At 47.5% G+C, this 14,499-nt stretch overlaps 1 protein-coding gene across 3 annotated transcripts in view; it reads left to right on the forward strand.

Moving 5' to 3' along the window:
- The first annotated feature begins 8,681 nt into the window (after nucleotides 1-8,681).
- Nucleotides 8,682-14,499, forward strand: part of ABCG4 (ATP binding cassette subfamily G member 4) — a 40,056-nt gene continuing 34,238 nt past the window's right edge. For 2 of the 3 annotated variants that reach the window (XM_081172561.1, XM_081172562.1), the window contains exon 1: nucleotides 8,682-9,469. The gene's annotated coding sequence lies outside the window, so the exon portion shown is untranslated. The remainder of the gene's footprint in view (nucleotides 9,470-14,499) is intronic. The other variant, XM_081172560.1, reaches the window with a different exon arrangement.

Here is a 14,499-nt window from a genome sequence, read left to right on the forward strand (position 1 = left end):
CACAATGCCAACAGGGTTAGATTTGTAAAAATGCATCTACAGGCTCCTGCAGGTGACCTATTTCTGGATCATGCATCCTGATTTGTTTGCAGGTGCACCTTAAAGGTAAAGGGACCCCTGACCATTAGGTCCAGTCGTGACCGACTCTGGGGTTGCGGCGCTCATCTCGCTTTATTGGCTGAGGGAGCCGGCGTACAGCTTCCGGGTCAAGTGGCCAGCATGACTAAGCCGCTTCTGGCGAACCAGAGCAGTGCACGGAAACGCTGTTTACCTTCCCGCTGGAGCGGTACCTATTTATCTACTTGCACTTTGACATGTTTTCGAACTGCTAGGTTGGCAGGAGCAGGGACCGAGCAATGGGAGCTCACCCCGTCGTGGGGATTCGAACTGCTGACCTTCTGATCGGCAAGTCCTAGGATCTGTGGTTTAACCCACAACGCCACCCACGTTCCACCAGGTGCACCTTAGGTGGAGGTTAGATGATGCCCAGTCGTTATCGCGCATTCAGCCTGTATTCATCCTGATTTGTTTGCAGGAAGGTTCTACGTTTACCAGTAAATAAATGGTTTATCTCACACTTTTCAACTGCAAAAACATCTGGTTCCTTTCTTTTTTAAGTGAATTTGTTGCACTGGGGCAACAGAGTGCTTTCAATCCATTTGTACTGCACAAACCTCACGGTTCTGTTATGCGACTGAATTTCCCCTGCAAAATACAGGCAGTCTGGAGACAGCTGCTATGAGTTCCAGATTGCCAGTACCTGTAGCTTGTTAAATCTCTGCTCTTGCCACAAGAGGGCGCATTCAAGCTAGGATGGAAATTGCCTTGTGGCAGTGAACGGGGCCAAGGGTGTTTTGAAAATGGGCAAGTTTTCTAGATTCAGAGTGTTGGTGCTGACCTTTAAAGCCCTAAACGGCCTCGGTGCAGTATACCTGAAGGAGCGTCTCCACCTTCATCGTTCTGCCCGGACACTGAGATCCAGCGCCGAGGGCCTTCTGGCGGTTCCCTCACTGCAGGAAGCCAAGTTACAGGGAACTAGGCAGAGGGCCTTCTCGGTAGTGGCACCCACCCTGTGGAACACCCTCCCACCAGATGTCAAAGAGAACAACAACTACCAGACTTTTAGAAGACATCTGAAGGCAGCCCTGATTAGGGAAGCTTCTAATGTTTGATTCATTACTGTTTTTTAATATTTTGTTGGAAGCCACCCAGAGTGGCTGGGGAAGCCCAGCCAGATGGGCAGGGTATAAATAATACATTATTATTATTATTATTATTATTATTATTATTATTATTATTATTATTATTATTATTATATGTCCCTCATGAAGCACCATTCTAGGGCTGGCTTTCCCTTCCCTGCTGCTCAGAATGCCTTCTTCACAGGCAGGAGGTTGCAATCCCTGGCATTTCCCGCCAGAGCAGTGGCAACAGGAAATCTATGGCCCTCCAGATATTGTTGGACTACGACTCCCATCAGTCCTGATTGCTGGCTTGGGCTGGTCTGAGCAACATCTCATATCTGGAGGGTCATAGGTTTCCCACCTGTGAAGTAGAAAAATCAGCCCATGGGGGATGGCAAAGACCCTTCTTACTCTGAGGCCAGTGGTGGCTGGTGCTCATTGGGCTTATTGGAGTGGAAGGCAGGAAGCTGACAGTAGGTGGAGCCAAAGTTCGGAGGTGGTTTTAAGGTAGCACGACGGGTGCAATCACACTGGGTGCCACACTGCAGAATGCTGTAGAATGGAGTACAAGAGGTGGGATGGGGTGGGGAGGGGTGCAAAAACAAATTGAGAGCCCAAAGTCTGCCACTGCAGAGTTAATGACAGACAAGAGACAGCGAATGACAGGCAGAGCCAACTCCTTCTAGGCCACATAAAGCACTATGATGGCCGATTAGCTCAGTTGGTTAGAGCATGGTGCTGATAACACAAAAGCCACAGATTTGATCCCTGTATGGGTGCATATTTCTCAAGGACTGGGCAGAGGAGGAATGGTGGAGATCGCCTCCCCATCCTGACCCTTCCAGGGAGAAGAAAGAGGAAGACAGTATAGATTTACAACAGGGGTTTGAGGGAAGTCACAGCTCAGAGACAAATGAGGGGGAAAGTTGGGAAATCATGGGAGAGCCAGAACAACACCTGGCTGACACATTGTCGTTAGAAAGCATTCCAGACCCTCCATCTCCCAGAACCCGGCGAGCCTTAAAAGTAGGAGAGCAAAGAGCTCAAAGACAGAGGGCACGTAGCAGCACCGGTAGAAGTGACAAATGAGGAGGTGAGAGAGACGGGAGGTGGAGATTAACTTGGGACAACACCATTATCCAAGAAGCTGGGTTCTATAGCCTCTCTCTGTAAAATCTGAAATAAAAAAGGACTGTAAGAAACTTTCCTTTGTCTTTATACTTTCCTGGACAACCAGCCAGGAGCTGCTGACAGCATCCTGACAATATTCCTGCATTACAGGGGGTTGAACGAGAATAGATGATCCACAGGATCCATTCCAACTCTATGCTGCTGCTTTAAATAGGCACGGCTTCCCCAAAGCATTCTGGGAACTGCAGTTCAGGGTGCTGGTAGGATGCCCCCTATTCCCACACAGAACTATCATTCCCAGAGTTCCCTTTGATTGGTTGTTAAACCGTTCTGAGAATTGTAGCTCTGTGAGAGGAATAGGGGGCCTATTCACAACTCTAAGTGCCCTTAACAAACTACAGCTCCCGGGAATCTTTGGGGGAAGCCATGGCTGTTTACTGTGGTATCCTGATGCTGCTGATGTCAGTCAGAGTTGATGTCAGTCAGAGGAGCCAATCCTGAACTTGAGGGACTGGAGGTCTGACTCAGTGTGAGATCTTTGCGTCTCTTTATGTGTTTCCAAGTTTGCTCACCAATCTCTACGCTCACGTCACTCAGTTTCCTCCCAACCTCCCCCCACCTGTTTTTGTTTTTTTTTATGGCACAGGGAAAGATTGGCAGCAGATGGTGATAAATTAATGCCACTCATTTTTCCATATGCCTTTTGTCTTCCAGGCAAGGTGGTGATGTTGGGTGAAGCAGATGACTCACAAGGGGATGGCAGTGTTCTGCCCATGGAGGAAAACGAGACCTCAGATTCTCCTCCTCAAGTAATGTCCTTAACATATAGAATTAGACCACATTTGCACCATACATACTTTAAACAGTCATAGCTTTCCCCTAAGACTCCTGGGGCTTGTAGTTTGTTAAGGGTACAGAGAGTTGTGAGAAGGCCCCTATACCCCTCACAGAACTACGGTTCCCAGAGTTCCTTGGAAAGAGGATCTGTTGTTAAACTGCTCTGAGAATTGTAGCTCACGGGGTGGATCTACGCACAGGGGAAAACCCCCGCTATAAATAAGTCAGAAATTAAATCGTTAAAACGAAAGGGGAAAAAGCACTAAGGGAAATCGCAAAGAAATTTTCTTTGCTCTCCAGCGCCATCTGGTGTTGCATGTTTATAATACATTCAAAGTGCTATTTTTTTGACTAACGTAGCTGAATTCCGTGAGAGCTGCCTGTTTGGGGAAGGAGTTCCAGACCAGGGACAGGTGCAGAGAATCCCTTCAGTGTTAAAAAGAAGAAGGCATAAAAGCAAAATAAAACGAAGATGTTGATTAGAAAAACTGAGGTGGCAGTCATTTTTTTTATTTGCTCTAAAATTATATTTGCTTCCTTAGGTAAGTCATAGACTGTTCCATATTCCAAAGAAAACCTCTAAGCGGTTCACAGCATCTTAAAAATACCACAAATAAATGCCAAATACAAAGAACGTGGGGGGAGGGGAATCCACATTTTAGTGCAGTGCAGATAACACTTAGATAAGATTTCCTCCTAAACATAAATAGAAGCTGGAACAACTAACATATGGGGACCCATAATAACTACTAGCAGATCCAAAATACAGCAATGCAACAGAAGCAATTAGCCTCACCCAGCAAATAGACACGCGTGTGGAACTCTCACTTCTGCTTCCATCTCCCTTTTAGCTTACACCAAAAGATGGAACAAAATGACACACTCCCCACAGCTCAGTTGGTTAGAGCGTGGTGCTGATGACACCAAGCTTGCAGGTTCGATCCCTGTATGGCACAGGTGCACATTCCTGCCTTGCGTTGCAGGGGGTTGGACTAGATGATCCTCAGGGTCCCTTCCAACTCTACAATTCCATGATTCCTGGAGCTCCCTCTGCTATCATCAGGGAGCACCCACAATACCCACAGAAATAACAAAACACAATAGCAGGAGGCACCTTCAACATGACCCCAAAGGGATCTCTGCTGCCCTTTGATGTCACCCATTCAGGGATGCCCTGTTAAAGACTATTGCAAAAGTATCACACGAGAAAGTGAAAATTAAAAGAAGAGCAAACATGCAGTGGAAATGGCTGTGACCAGCATGGTAATATAGTCCTGAAGGTGTTGTGGTGGATTAACATTCATAATATGTCACTGCATACATTCAAAGCCATTCCTCTTCAGAAAGGTGGGAAAGTTGCGCTAAGGCAAACTTCACCTGCACAGGTAGCACTCCTGATTCTCCCCCAAAGTCATATCGTCTGCAGCCTGAGAAAACAGGAGGACAACAATTTGATGATGACATCATGCAGATGTTCTGTAAAAACGGGAGTGAGGGAAACATGACTATTTTGGAGTAAACACCAAGGTTGCTTTCAAGCGACCTGTTTGTTGAGCAAGTTAGAGGGTTAGACAACGCCAGCTAATTATTGAGCATTCATCCTGATTTCAAAGGTGCATTTAGGGGGCGCGGAGCAGTGCTGTCGCAGGAGGGCATCTCAGCTGTGATGTCGACTGGAAGGCAAGGGGCAGGGGGATGGTGAACTTTGGTGTCACACAGGGCCCCACCGAAATCTGAGGCCCCAAAGTCCACCACCACTGATTTGTTTGTGAGAAAGTTAGATGATGTTGCATCAAGTAACTGTATCCCATGTTTCCCAGGGCATTTTCCTGTCATCTTCCTTCTTGCAAAAAGTCCAATTTGGGGATGCGAGGTGAGAGTGGATTTGTTAAGCAAGAACGCCAAACCAGCTTTAACTGTGCAGCTTAAATTTGCCACCCCATTAAAAATAAAACTTAGGGGGGAAATTGTAAGAACTAGATATTCTGCAAAGCAAGTGACAGTTAGACCTCCGAAACTCATTGTCTTAATTTGCTCAGTTACTATGTAAATTAGCAAGTGGAAATGTGATGTAAATTTGTGCATTGGGTCTTTTATGTTCCTAGCATAATGGCCCTGTGTGGAAATACTCCATTAAGATGAGAAACTCATAGAGCTGCAGGTGGAGTCAGGAAATGACAGGTGGCCCAGCCACCTGCCCATAGGAACAAACTTAAGGGAAGGGCCATAGGTCAGTGGGGGAGCATCTGCGTTGCATGCAGAAGGCCGCAGGTTCAATTCTTGGCATCGCCAGGTAGGGCTTTGAAGAGGCTCCTGACTGAAACCCTGGAGAGATGCTGTCAGTCCCATGAGAAGCGTGTGTTTGAGAGAAGTCGCAACTGTTCACTTGAAGCTAAAAAAAACAATGTGAAGTGACACCTCAGTTTAAGGCTGGTTTAGGAAGACTTGCGGGATGCGAGTGGCGCTGTGGGTTAAACCACAGAGCCTAGGACTTGCCAATCAGAAAGTTGGCGGTTCGATTCCCCACGACAGGGTGAGCTCCCGTTGCTCCGTCCCTGCTCCTGTCAACCTAGCAGTTCAAAAGCACATCAAAAGTGCAAGTAGATTAATAGGTACCGCTCTGGCAGGAAGGTAAACGGCGTTTCTGTGCCCTGCTCTGTTTCGCCAGAAGCGGCTTAGTCATGCTGGCCACATGACCTGGAAGCTGTACGCCGGCTCCCTCGGCCAATAAAGCAAGATGAGTGCCGCAACCCCAGAGTCGGCCACGACTGGACCTAATGGTCAGGGGTCCCTTTACCTTTACCTAAGGAAGACTTGGTTTGAAGAAGGGGGAAGTCCTGATAACGTGTTAGCAAGGGCTTTTTTCCCCACCCACCCCTAGGAAGAGGCAGAAATACAGTGGAGACATTTCTCCCATCCTTATGACGGAAGTGCATTAAAGATCAAGTCTGCAGACTAGTAGAAGGAAATGGCCACTCTTCTATGAATACTCAGAAGCCCCTTTTAATTCAAAATGTGTGGATGCTTGGCAAACTCTTTGCATGCTCTGATGCACTTCCTCCTGTTTCAGTGGTTTTTGTGGTGTCCCCTAAGGTTCAGTTACAGGAGACCTGTGACCCCTCCAGATGTTGGCGTCCAGCTCTCATCATCTCTAAGCACTGGCCATGCTGACTGCAAAGGCTGATGGGAACTGTAGTCCAGCAACATCTGAAGGGTTCCTTATTCTTGCCTTATTGGATCTGACCGAAGGACCATATGGTCCAGCCTTCCTCTAGAACAGTGGTGTCCAAACTTTTTTCAAAGAGGGCCAGATTTGATGAAGTGAACATGCGTGAGGGCCAGCAAAGCTTTTTTTAGGATTGAAGTTGTTGGGTCTTTTTTAAGATTTTGCCCCAAAGTTGTTGAGCTTTTTATAATGCTGGGCAGGCCGGGTCTTCCTGTTATATACCTGCTGGGATTGGCAAGGCATCTGACCCTCACCTGAATCTCATAGCTTTCCTAACAAGAGTCTGCCCACCAGATACCAGGCACTCTACTATTCAAATTAGGCCCCAGTGCTTTTGTTACAATCCCCTTCTCAATTAAGTAATAAATTTTAATCTAGAATTTAAATTCTCAAAACTTGTTTGTTAATTTGAGCAAGTAAACTACTGCTCTCACTTCATTACAAACAGTATTTCTACCTGCTAACCTGCTCCTCTTCCTTTCACAGATATTTTGTTGCCATTTGCAACTGTAGCTGCCTCTGATTAGTTATCATTTAACTTTTGCGGGAAATAATTAGCATCACCAGTCATATGCATGGAAGTTGCCAAACCAATTAACCAACAAGAAGGATTACTGTTAATAGCACCAGTTTTCCTATAACTTGATTTTCCTGGATAGTTTTGATGAACTGCAAAAGCATTTTTAGTTTGCTTTCTGTTGCCACCCTGGAACTTTTCTTTATTAGTGCCACTTTGTTTTGTATGATTCCTTGCAAATGAAGGAAAACAACTTTTTTGCTTGTATATGTTGATAATATAATTTTGGTTACTGAAGACAAACAAGATCATACAAAAGCAAGACTGGGTGCAGGCCTGGCCAGGACATAGGCAACCTGACTGTGAGAAAGGTGACCTGTGTGCTTCCTTGCTTGATTAACAGCTGTTGGGAACTTCCATGTCAGGAAGGAGGACAAGTGGGCACCCTATCAAATGACAGGGCAGGAGCTACATGGAGCAGGGCCTTTTCACCGGTGGTGCCCATTGTATGCCTCGCTCTTCCCAGACCTGCTCTCTTTTGGCCTGTATTTTGGAGCTTTATAATTTAGGAAGACTTTGGAAGAACTAGTTGACAAGTCTTATCGGTTGCTGACATATGAGCGGATTTTATTTGCTGCTATTCTGGGCTTCTGGTGCACCAGGGTTTACACCAGCGTAATAGAGTTGGTCAGGATGCCAGAAGGGATACGATTTACGAGCTTTCTCCATTATCTGCACAGCAGGAGGTGTTCAGTCAACAGTGCAAAGGCTGAGCTGAAGCATTTCCTGCTGGTTACCTGCTTTCAGCAATAGGAGCCAGACTTTGGACATGCCTACTCTAGAATGTTGTGGGACTACAACTCCCAGCACCCCCTTGGCCATGCTAGCTGCAAGGGCTGCTGGGATTCCAACCACATTTTCCCTATCACTGCAGCCAACTGGAGAGTTTTTTCTTGCTTTTAGGAGCTTTTAGGGCTGACTGCTGTTTTTAATATTGTATTTTACTTTATTTTTAAATGGTTCTAATCCATGCTGGCACCTCATGGTGAAGGGAGGGTAAGAAATAATATCACATTTATTTCGTTTGATTTCACAAAATGTATATACTGAGTCTTGAAAAAGACAAAAAGAGAACCAAATCTCAAAGCAGTTTACAAAAAGAATGGGCATCCTCCTCTCTCTCTAGAGACAATGAAGTCAAACCTTTGGAGAATCACAGCTGCTGCTGTGGCTGCAGAGACTGGTAACTCGCTCCTGCATTGTTTTTGCTGCATTAGCAGCATCAAAGTTGACCTTTCCAGGGCAAGCCTGGGCAGCGTGTATGACCAAGATGATAAGACGATAAGACGGATGTGGTCCAAAGGAAAGGAAAGCAATACACCTGATATCATCTTGGCTGCAGGAGTTGCCAGAGGAGAAATACAAGACGGCATCCAACAATATAATCACCAGTATAACAATATAACCATCAATAAGAATAATAACAACAACAATATTAATTTTATTATTTATACCACCCATCTGGCTGGGTTTCCCCAACCACCTGTTAAAAACATTCAGAAAATAATTTAAATCAATGACAAGCTAAAAAAAAAGAGAGAGCTGTTATTTAAAAAGTGGAGGCCAGGGGAAACGTTCTAGCCCTCTCTGCAGAGAACTAGCAGCTTGCTGGGGTTTTTGTGGGAGCAGCAGGAGCGCCCCCTCGAGGAGGGAGCGTGTCCCGGGGGCCTGCCGGGCTGCAGTTCTTGGCATGATGCTTTTTTTCCTTCCTCCTCCTCCTCTTCCTCCACCAGCCTTCCACTTTTAAGAGCACAGCCGGCTGGTCCCTTTAAGGGAAGCTGTTATGCTGGCTGGGAAAGCAGAAACCTGCCTGGAAAGCCCGGCCCAGCAATCCCTCCCTCTCTCCCCCCACCTCCGGCCCGCCCTGCTAGCTGGTGCTTGTGACATTCAGCAAGGAGGGGATGAACCTGGAGAGACGGAGGAGCCGGCGGCGTCGGGCTGATGGAGCAGAGAGGAGCCCTCCCCACTACCAGCCGGGGCAGAGGGGCTGCTAGGGGGCTGCTGCTTGGCTGAGGAGAAGTGGGGAGCAGGGGGGGCTGGCTGGCTGGCGTCTCCCCCCCCCCAAGCCCAAGCCCCACCACCACCTTCCTCTGAGAGGATGGAGAAGGACGGCTGCAGGAGCTGAGAGCTGCCCTCTCTCGGTCTGCTCTGCAGTCACTACTTGGCAGCCGGCTGGTCCTTGCCCTGCCCAGCCCTTCGCAGCAGAGCATCCTTTGGGAAGAGAGAGAGAGGAGAGCCCAGGATCTCCGTCCATTCCTCAGCATCCTTTCCCTTTTGTCTCCAAAAGGAGGGGGGGGGGGACCGCTGCTGCTGCAAAGAGAAGAGGGAGGGTGGAAGAGAGAAGAAGAAGAAGACGCCAGCACCCACCCACCCCACATGTCTGCAGCTTGGGGGGTGGCGGCAGGCAGGACCCAAAAGCCCCGAGCACCCCAGCAGAAAAGGGGAGCCTGCTGTCCATCACATCCAGACGCGAGGGAGCTGAGCCAGCAATAAAAAGGAAGAGAAGAGAGCGAGGTGAGTCTGAACTAAGGTGTGGGTGGGGGGGGGGAGAGATGAAGTAGGCAGCATCTTTTGACACCCTCCCCTCCCTCTTCCCTGCTGAAAATCGAGCCCTTTTATTATTGGGGGTGTCCGTCCCCTCCATGCATTGCTTGAACTGAGGCTGATGTTGGTGTGGCACTGAGATCAGTGACTCTGGGGTGTGTGCATGAGAAGCCCTCCCCCTCACTTATAGGGGGGGAGGTGGGGCAAGGAAGAAGGGGTTTTTTTGGGGGGGAGATTAATAATAATAATAAATTTTGAAATCAAGGTGAAATCGAGGACCAGCTTGCCTGTCCTTTCTGGATAGCGCAGGTGGAGAGACTGCTCCTCCTCCCCCCCCCCGCCACCGCCCCCCCCATCTCTAGTGCAGCAAACTTTTTGGCATTCCTATTAGAAGGTCCTTGTGTGTTCGATGTGGGGGGGGGCGGGGCAGTGGGGGGGGGAGAGGATTTATGGCCTGAGTTGGTCTAAGAGTTGCCTTCTCTGCAGGATGCTCTTTTGGGATGCAGCAAATTTGGGGAGGCAGGTGGAGAGAAGAGAATGAGGATGGAATTCTCAGTCCTGGAAAGGGAATTCATTCTGGTAGCATCAGGAAAGACTGAGATGAGCTTCAGGGGTGGGAGTGCATTTTAATTTGCCAGAATTTTTCTCTCTCTCTTTAACACACACAAACATCAACTTCCCATCCTGTAATTTTGGAAGATTGTGGGAAGGGGTAGTGGAAATGTGTGATTATAATGGCTGCATTAAGCTGGTTTAAAAGGGTTGTTTTTTTGTTGTTATTATTATTATTATTATTATTATTATTATTATTATTATTTATTATTATTATCACATATAAAATATCCCACCCAAACCCAGAAGACAAGCAATTCTGATGCCCTAAAAATGCCTTCAGAACTTCATTTGTTTTGTTTTCAAATAATTGCCTCAACTGGAAGCCATTAAAAAGAAAATTTGACTAGAGGAATGAGGCTTGCAACTCCCAACTATCACTTCACCCGAAGGGATTTCAATATTTGGATTATCTAAAGATTATCGCTACCGGATCATTTGCATGTTTTTGGAAGCCCCCAGTGATCTTGGTGGAACTTGTCTTCCCAGGAACCATGCAAAGAGCCAGGCTTCACTTGTGAAATATCTCAAATGCAGAGGGAAAATTGGGAAGAGGTGTCCAAAATCCATAGCTGCCCCTCCTCTAGGGGGTACTGTTTTGGGATTCCACGGGGTGGGGAAATTGATGAGTTTTCAGTAAAGAGCAGGCAAGATTTACAGGAAAAGGCCAACTGGCCTGTTCTTGAATAGATCCGAGATCAGATTGCAAATAAGCAATGCATTTTAACACCATTTGCTGGCTTAACCAGAAATAAAAGAAATCCCTGAAACATGATCACATGTGGTTTGAAACCTGTGGGGAGAGAGGGTCTTTAGGAGACCAACCCACACTTCTCACCCCATTTCAGTGGCATTTCTGCCCTCCTCTAAGGAATATTTAGACTAAGAAAAATGTGCGTTTGTGGTATGGATGCTTTTGTATTGAGGCCGGGGGCAGATCTTGATTATGTTTTATTTATTTATTGGTGGGGGAGGGAAGGAAAAGGACACTGGGAGAAATAGACAGCGCCTTGTGGCGCTTCTGATGTCAAGGACAGGTGCCAGCCCAGCCCCCAAAACGAGGCTGCTTACTTCTCTGTGCCTCCGTACTGCACAGGAAACTGCAGTGATCAGAAATGTGGGTTAAAGAATTGCAAGGGAGCAGAGTGGGCTGAGCCCAGAGGGGGGGGAGGGAGAAGAGGAGGCTCCCACCGGCATTCTTCTGCCCACCCACGGGTGCACACTTCCCCAGAAACCTGTCCAGCTCTCTGCTTATTATTACCCTGTAGGGTCCGTTTTGAAATGCAAGCTTCCAGAACAGGGAGAGGAGGCCAGTTCTTGTGGCTTGCCTACCTGCAGCCAAGCATTTTTGATGCTTTGCCTTGAGAGCTGATGGTAAGAGCTGACTGTACCACCCTAGCCTGCCTTGCTTGCACACCTTCTCCGCTGCACCGTGCACCCTGTTCCTGCACTATGGCTTCTTCCATTGTGGCACCTTTTCTTTCTTGCTTTGCCCCTGGATTTGAGTGGCCAGCTCTGCGTTCGATTCATAGCAAGGATGGAGGCTGGCTGTTGGCGCAGGCTAGGCTTGATTTTCTGCTGTGGCTGCAATCTATGGGAATTGTTCAACAGTTTTCCTTTGAGGCTGGTTTTGCCTCTTCTTTATCTACGAAATCTCTCTCGGGTGCTGGAGGGAACAGGAAGGGTGGTGGGAATGAAGGGCGAAGGCTGTGGAGCCTTTTGGTCATACGCTTGCAGACTCCAGACGCAATTGCACAACAGCCCGGCAATGGAACGATCTTTCAGGCACCTGGGTCCAAATTGCTCTTGTGCGGCTGGGCGTTGACTGGGGCTCCTCCACTCAGTGGTTCTCAGATGCCAACCAAGATCAACTCAGTACTTTAATGTGGCAGCACCAGTTCTTTGGAACCCCCTGCCGATTGAGATTAGGCAAGTGCCTTTGCTTCATTGATTTTGACACCTGCTAAAACCCTTTTTGGTTTAGGCAAGCCTACCCAGACATGTAACTTTATTGCCTAGGTTTGTTTATTTTGTTAATGTCGATTTTAATCTATATATCGATCATTTTATTGTGTTTGCTGCTTTAAAGTCTGTTTTAATGAATATTTTATGTCGTTTTCTGTAAACCACTTATAGATCCCCCCCCCCCCCGGTTAAGCGGTATATCAATTTTGAAGACTAAAAAATAGGTGCACCTTTGTAACACTCCGCTTCTAATACGAATGATCGCTGTGCTCTTCACCTTATGCCAGCCTTATATCTAACAGCTCACTTGGTCACCACAGGCGACCAGAAATTGCATGCAGGTGAATGCATGGTATTTCATGCAGGCTGCCAGAGGAAGAATATACTGCTCCATTACTCTTCCACCAGCCCACTTGGGAGAAGCCCACAAGAAGAAGGATGTTTCCCCAAGCTTTGAATCACAGACCCTCCAAGTGTTCCTATTTTCCAGGGACGTCCCTGATTTAGAAAAGCCACCCCGGTTTCTGATTTGATCCTGGAATGTCCCACCTTCCCTTAGGATGTCCCTCTTTTCACTGGAGAAATGTTAGAGCGTATGGTAGGATGTTCCTATTTTCATTGGATAATTTTTGGAGGGTATGGAGTTATCGGATGGCAATCCTGTATAGGGAAGTTGTTTTTTAAATGTTTAATGTTTCATTATGTTCTTATATATGTTGGAAGCTGCCCAGAGTAGCTGGCGCAACCCAGTAAGATGTGTGGGGTATAAATATACAGTGGTGCCTCGCAAGACGAAAAGAATCTGTTCTGTGATTCTCTTCGTCTAGCGGTTTTTTCGTCTTGCGAAGCAAGCCCATTGACGGATTAGCGGATTTGCGCTATTAGCGGCTTTTAGCGGCTTTTAGCGGCTTATCTGCTGATCGGATCAGCTGATAAGCGGCTTAGCGGCTTAGAAAAAGGGGGGAGGGGAAAAAACCCGCAGGAACTCGCAAGACATTGTCGTCTTGCGAAGCAAGCCCATAGGAAATTCGTTTTGCGAAGCACCTCCAAAACGGAAAACTCTTTCGTCTAGCGAGTTTTCCGTCTTGCGAGGCATTCGTCTTGCGGGGCACCACTGTAGTAAAATTATCAGTATGGAATGGGACATCCCTATTTTCATCAGAGAAATGTTGGCAGGTATGGAATCACTGGAATATTTTTAATGCCTGCTGTCTAGTTTTTGCCCTGCCCTTTGCCAGTTTGTTTTCTGGGTTCTGTGAGGTCAGGTCAAGATGGGCTGTGCCTGGGAAAAGGAGAATACTCCAAGGGCCAGGCGAAAAGGCCTGGATAGCTGCATTTGGGTCTTAGGTTTTCCTCCCTGATTTAGGAGAAGCCCTGCCTCTGTGTCGAGGGCAAGATGTTTTCAAAGCGATAAGGGGGAGCTATGGACTTCCTTGGGACCTTTGGTAGGTCACAGCATACCCTCTTGGTTATTTCTCTGCAAAAAAAAATGGCCAATGCTCTCCTCTTGCTCTTTTCCCTAGCTGGCAGAGAGGAGATTATGATGCCTGGAGGCGGGGTCAGGGGGGGAATTGGGGACACAATGGGAGGCAGGAGACCATTTCTGTTCTGCTGCCTCAGCCTAGGAGCTGGGCCCAGGAGTCAGTAGAAAGAATAATAATAGGAGGCCTATGCATTATTGAAACACGAAGTAAGTGACTGCTGGCTTTCAGACCTCGGTGCTCCAAGGGATGGGGGGCGGGGGAGGCCATAGGAGCAAGCAGGTGTCTCTGTGCAGGGAGGAAAGATGGCCCATAGCTCAGGGGTGCAAGGCAATCAGTCTTCACCATCTCTGGTCACAAAGATGTCAGGAACATCCAGCGAAGCTGAACGCTGGACTGACAGGAGGAAGCCTTTGTCCACGCTTAAACTATGGAAGTCGCTTCCACAAGGGGCAGCAATGGTCACTAACTTGGGCAACTTTGAAGAAAAAAATCAGAATCTCCCTTCTTGCAACTTGAATCCATTAGTTTGGGTCCTACTCTCCAGAGCAGGAGGAAACAAGCTCACTCCCTCTTCCATGTGAGATATTTGAAGGTGACTATCATGTCTCCTCTCAGTTTCCTCTTTTCTACATTCTTCTTATGTAGATGTAGAATCCAGGGATGAAGAGCTGTCAAGAGTTAGGTCCTCTGTCTAAGAACAGGAGGTGGGAACAAGAATTAACCAACACAGCATGGAAGTGCCCAACCCAAGAGACTTATTCATTACCTTGCTGTTACTGTGAAATATTTATAGCTGGCTAGGGGAGAGCGCTGTTGCACTCAGGGCCTTCTTGTGGGTTTCCCATGGGCATCTGAGTGGCCACTGTGAGAACAGGATGCTGGACGAGATGGGCCATTGGCCTGATCCAGCAGCCAGGCTCCTCTTATGGGCTCATGTTC

This window comes from Podarcis bocagei, assembly GCF_964188305.1.
Source record: "Podarcis bocagei genome assembly, chromosome: 15".
Lineage (NCBI taxonomy): Eukaryota > Metazoa > Chordata > Lepidosauria > Squamata > Lacertidae > Podarcis > Podarcis bocagei.